We start from the raw sequence: 6,281 nt of genomic DNA, 5'->3' as shown, positions 1-6,281 counted from the left end.
CAGGGCACAAACCCGGGTTGCGGGCTCAATACCCAGTTAGGGGGCGTGCCAGAGGCAGCTGATCAATGATTCTCATCATTGATGTTTCTATCTCTCTCTCCCTCTCTGAAATCAATAAAAACATATTTTTTAAAAAGAGATAAACTCAAAATACTCTCCCAGTGATATCTGCCTCTTGATTTTCCCACTAACATTATTTAAGGTACCTGTTTCTCCAAATCTTTATCGGCACAGAACCTCATCTACCTTTTTCATTTTTTGTGTATCACTTCAATAATAAGGGGGGAATGGGGTTATCATATGTCTTCCCGTTTAAGCTCCCACCACCTGAGCATCCTCCGGCAGCCTTTCTGTCCCACCTCGAACACCAGGAGTGAAGTTCTGCACCCAGTGCCCTGGGTGGCTGGTGTCACGTGCTGCTGTCACGTCTAACAGCTGGGTGGGGAGGACCAGAGGGGGGCGCTGCAGATGAGAGGGGTGGCCCCAGAAATGTGAGAACCACCTTCCATCACCAAACACTAGTCACACACAATTGGCTCTACCTCCAAGATAAATGTCAAATTGGTCCACCTCGTCTGTCTTCATCACCCCCATTCCAGATCCAGCCGTCCTCACCCATCACAGGAACCCCGAGGTTGTCCGCCATTGTGCCCCGCTTCCGCTCTTGTCCTTTCAACCTTCCAGTGGGTTCACCCAACAGCCAAAGCGATCGTTCTTGAAAGGTAACACGAATCACACGGCCCCCATGCTCACCCGCCTCCTGCAGCTGCCTGCTGGACTGGGAATGGCCCCAGCCCCTTTCCCTGCCCGCAGAGCCCCCAGCTGACCCCACCTGCTCTCTGACCTCATCTCCACTCCCCCTTGCTCTCTACAGCCCCTGCTCCCTTCCACCCCACGTGGACCCCCAGCCTCCGTGCCTCAGGACCCTTGCCCAGGCCGTGCCCTCTGTTGAGGGCTTCCTTCTTCCCAGGCTGTTCCGTGCTCATCTTTCAGGTCTCGGCCTAAATGCCGTGCAATCGGAAATGGGTCCTCCCTTCCCCACCTCGTTCTGGTTTTCCACCTGCTGCCTTCACAGCACCTGTCACAACCGAAACTGAGAAGCTAATCTGTGTGGTGGTTTCAGGTATTTCAGGTCCATCTTCCCACCAGATGGAACCCACGAGGGCAGAGACTTGTCCATCTTTTCTGCTCTTTATCTCCAGCACCAAACAGTGCACAACGCACAGCAGATGCTCAGTGAGGGATGGATGGATGGGTGGATGGATGGATGGATGGATGGATGGATGGATGGATGGATGGGTGGATGGATGGATGGGACATCCCAGGAAAGGGGGAGGAGAGACAGCCTGCTCCGGGAAGCCTTGGTCAGGTGGGAGCCCTGGGAGGCAGGGGGTACCAGGAGATGCTGAGAAGATGCACATCTATTGTCACCTGCTGATTGTTGGCTGTTCTGTGATGCAACTCTCCCCGTGACCCCAAATCTCAGTCAAGCCTGTGCTGCTCAGGTGAGGGACACCCTGCGAAGGAGTGAAAGGGAGACGGGGCTGCGCCTGAGAATCCTTGGTGATTTGGGCGAGGAGGAGACCCCACAGGGCCCCACGGTGGGGACTCTCTGGAGGGGAGAGTGGTCCCACAGGGCTAGAGGAACTCGGTGGTTCCATTTTTCTACCAGATTCACCATCTAAATTTTCAGAGGAAAAGAATATTAGAAAAGTATCGGAAAGGACACAAGAGAAGGTTTACTCCTTCTGGGAGGAAAGGCGGGGTGCAGGGGAACGAGCCCGACCTTGGGGCTCAGCTACGTTTGGGGTTGGTTCCAGGACCTCCTCTGCATCTCCATTTCCTCATATGTAAAGTGGGCATGGCAATCACAGCTCACATCTGGTGTAGACAGATCACGGGAGATAACACATCTCTAAGGCGCTTGGCATTCGCTGCCACACTTTTTGTCTTGTTCACAGCACGTGGACGAAGGGAAGGCGCAGGTGCAGTGCCAACAGCAGGGACCGGAGTGTTTGCATGGGAGGGTCAGCTCCCTCCCCGGCCCCGAAGGGCCCTGAGCTTGGTAAAAACTCTGCTTTAATGTCACCATTTTGAAATCCTTAATTTTTGAACTAGGGACCCTGCATTTTCATTGTTCACTGGGCTCCGCAAATTAAATTATGTAGCCAGGGTGTGTGTGTGTGTGTGTGTGTGTGAGAGAGAGAGAGAGAGAGAGAGAGAGAGAGAGAGAGAGAGAGAAAGGATGCTGGGGGTGTTCAATGAAGAGATGTTCTCTTCAATGAAGCGATATCAGCTGATGGCAAAGACACCCCAGTCAATACCCACCCCACCCCTGAGCCAGTCCCACACCCCAACAAGCTGAGACTTCACTTCACAATAGCCCCTCTCAGCTCCAAAATCAACAACCAAAACAACCCCTCCTAGCCTTTGGGCTGTTACCCAAACACCCCCACACCTACAGGCCAAGGCCCAACACCCTGCCGCGCCAGGTGTGGGCTCCCTGCAGATTTTCCCAAGGACTCAGCCAGCCCAGCGGCTGTTTGCTGGTCATTTCCATACCCCAGGCACGCGATCCGATCACTCCCCAAAGCGCTGCCCGTGCCACCCTGTGTGCATCCTAAACGAGTCTTTACCACCCCGCTCTCCCTGGGCCAGATGGTGAGGCCCCTGGGGCCCGCCTCCTCTCCGTGTCCCTAAGGCTGGGTGCAGGGCTTAGAACACAGTAGGTACTCAATAAATGCTTGCTAAAGTCATGGATGCACGCGTCCCACACACATTTATTATCTAGAGGCAGAGATGGTCACAGACAGGTTAACATAAAATAAAGCAACTCAAGAAGTTTACAGACTGAGCAAGAATTTGAGTCTCGCCGAGATTTGGACCCTTCCTACCTTAGGCCATGCCTTCTGCAGGCTGGGACTCCCACCGCGGAAACGGACGCTTGCAGGTAGATGCTCACTGACCCGCTCAAAACAGGGCATGCAGGAGGTGGAGTGGAGGGGCCCTGACAATGGGGAGACCGTGGGTGGGCCGCTCCCCTCCCTGCACCTCACTTCCCCCTTGGCCAGGCGAATGCCCTGAATTAGGGCTGTGCAATCCAATATGGTAGCCACTGACTTGAAATGTGGCTAGGACTTGAGGAACTGAATTTGAAATTTTATTTCTTTTTAATTAATTTTAAAAACTGATATACAAGTTAGTCATTGGAGAATTTTTAAGTACATTTGGAACAACTTGGGTATGGGAAATTAGTTTCTTCCCTTGTAAATTTGACAAAATATAAACACTGATCAAGTACTTCTAAGGAAAATTTAGATTTTTGGACTAAGATGTTCTCTCAGTGTAAAATACAGATTTCAAAGACTTACTATGAAAAAGGAATGTAAAATATCTCATTAATACTTATTATTTTGATTATATATTAAAATGGTAATGTTTTAGATTTGTGGGGTTATATAAAATATATTATTAAAATTAATTTCACCTGTTTCTCTCTTTTATTTTTCATTTTTAATGTGGGTACCGGAAAATGTCAAGTTACATTTGTGGCTCACATTCTACTTCTCTTGTATGGCACTGGATTATGGAATCTCTTCCTTTTTTTAATATTCTGACATTCTACAAATCTACGCCCTTCTGTTGCTGGGTAATTCTTTAATTCACCGGGTTTCTTTGTCTGGCATTACACCCTTCCTCATTCCATTCTTGTGTTGGCACCTTGATTTTCCAAAGGAAAATTACTTCACGGATGCTAATCTTTGCCCCCAGCTATAGGGTTGGACATATGACCAAGGCCAGGCCAATCAGAGGAGAGCACCCTCCCTTTGACCACAGTGGTTGGTTCAGGCATGACACATGACCACCAGGCAGAGCCAATGAGACCCCATATGACTGAAAGATTGGAAATGAGTAGACTTTCCCCAGGAGTTGCTAAGGGATTAGGATGGAAGCCCAGACCTGCAGGCAGCCAGCTTGTCCCTGTGAGAGAACAGCCTTCCTGACAAGGAAGCCAACACAGAGAAAAAGAGAATCAAGAGTGAAGAGAGTCCAAGCCTTGTACCCGAAGCCAGGAACTATCCCTGGGCTTTTACATTAGAAAAAAAATCCTTTTAGTTTCAAATTGGAATTCTGTCCTCTGAATCTTCACTAATACATGAGCACATGGTTAGCCCCTTAACCCCAGCTCAAGTGATCATGTTCAAAGACCGCTGGGCTGCCCTCAACCCTCTCATCTGTGTGGAACTGGCCCCTTCCCTCCCTCTCCCCGCTGCCTTGAAACCCATTCTGTTTTTGTTTTTGTTTTCTGTTTGTTTGTTTGTTTGTTTATTTGTTCATCCTCACCCGAGGATATTTTCCCCCCATTGATTTTTAGGGAGAGTGGAAGAGAGAGGGAAGGACAAAGAGACATATCAATGTGAGAGAAACACATTGACTGGTTGCCTCCTGCACGAGCTCTGACCAGGGCCCCGGCCAGGGCAGAGCCTGCAAGCAAGGTTCATGCCCTTGACCGGAATCAAACCCAGGACCCTTTGGTCCGCAGGTGGATGCTCTATCCCTTGAGCCAAACCGGCGAGGGCATGAAACCCATCCTGCCTACTGTTCTCCCCAGCCTATTCTCGCATGGCCACTCTCCAGCCCTCCCATCAGCCAGAACAACTTGCCTTCCTGCATTTCCACACACCATTCCAACTGCTTGGAAAATCCCCTCCCTCTCACCCCTCCCCCCACTCTCCCCCTCTACATCATAGGACCTGGCAAACTCCTCATCTTTCAAGCCTCAACTACTCTTTTCAAGGTCACCAATAACCTCTATGTTGTTAATTCAAGGCTCACTTCTCTGTCCAGCTCCTACATAACTTCTTTTTGGGGGTAGGGGGAGGGGGCACAGTGAATTTTATTGATGGTACATGATAAGGTAGGGCTCCCTAAGCCCCTCCCTTTCTTCAGGGGGTCTGGGATGGATACTGTGGTCAAGAGATTCTCAGTGTTTGGGGGGATTGATCTGGGCAGCTGAGGGCCTCTCTTCCTCTTGCTGGGCTGGTGGTCCAGGGGGTTCTTACTCCTTAGAGGCCATGTGGACCATAAGGTCCACCACCCTGTTGCTGTAGCCAAATTCATTGTCAGACCAGGAAACGAGCTTGACAAAGTGGTCATTGAGGGCAATGCCAGCCCCAGCATCAAAGGTGGAGGAGTGGCTGTCACTGTTAAAGTCGCAGGAGACAACCTGGTCCTCATCTTGCCCAGGATGCCCTTGAGAGGGCCCTCTGATGCCTGCTTCACTACCTTCTTGATGTCATCGTATTTGGTAGCTTTCTCCAGGTGGCAGGTCAGATCCACAACCGACACATTGGGGGTGGGGACATGGAAGGCCATGACAGTGAGCTTCCCATTCAGCTCAGGGATGACCTTGCCCACAGCCTTGGCAGCGCCAGCAGAAGCAGGGATGATGTTCTGGGCAGCCCCTCGGCCATCACACTACAGCTTCCCAGAGGGGCCATCCACGGTCTTCTGGGTGGCGGTGATGACATGGACTGTGGTCATGAGTCCCTCCACGGTGCCAAAGTTGTCATGGATGACCTTGGCCGGGGGGCCAAGCAGTTGGTGGTGCAGGAGGCATTGCTGACAATCTTGAGGGACTTGTCATACTTGCCATGGTTCACACCCATCACAACCATGGGGGCATCTGCACAAGGGGCAGAGAAGATGACCCTCTTGGCTCCGCCCTTCAAGTGAGCCCCAGCCTTCTCCAGGGAGTGAAGACACCAGTGGATTCCACAACATACTCAGCACCAGCATCACCCCATTTGATGTTGGCGGGATCTCGCTCCTGGAAGATGGAGATGGACTTTCCATTGATGACAAGCTTCCTGTTCTAAGCCTTGCCTGTGCCTTTGAACTTGCCATGAGTAGAATCATGCTGGGACATGTAGACCATGTAGTTGAAGTCAATGAAGGGGTCATTGATGGCAGCAATACCCACTTTGTTAGAGTTAAAAGCAGCCCTGGTGACCAGGTGCCCAATATGACCAAATCCATTCACTTCGACCTTCTCCATCGTGTCTCAGGGTTGTGGCTGGCACTGAGCAGGGGGAGAGGCTGTCTGATTAACAGGAGGAGCCGAGAGCCTCCTATGTAACTTCCTGACAATGTTCCACACAATTGACTATTACCACCTTCTTGAAAGGTTTCTCTTGGTTTCCATAATAACTTATTCTCTTCCTCCTACCACATTGACCACTCCTTCTCAATCTCTTCATTCATTCATTCATTCATTCATT

The 6,281-nt window shown here is 50.7% G+C and overlaps 1 pseudogene across 1 annotated transcript; it reads right to left on the bottom strand.

The window, feature by feature from the left end:
• Positions 1-5,043: 5,043 nt before the first annotated feature.
• LOC307102882 (glyceraldehyde-3-phosphate dehydrogenase-like) lies at positions 5,044-6,079 on the bottom strand (annotated as a pseudogene). Its single transcript has one exon. The product of its transcript is annotated as a glyceraldehyde-3-phosphate dehydrogenase-like (transcript).
• Positions 6,080-6,281: the final 202 nt, after the last annotated feature.

Source organism: Cnephaeus nilssonii (assembly GCF_951640355.1).
Source record: "Cnephaeus nilssonii genome assembly, chromosome: 7".
NCBI classification, from domain to species: domain Eukaryota; kingdom Metazoa; phylum Chordata; class Mammalia; order Chiroptera; family Vespertilionidae; genus Cnephaeus; species Cnephaeus nilssonii.
Note: the sequence above shows the minus strand (reverse complement) of the source record. Positions and strands in the feature narration are given on the sequence as shown.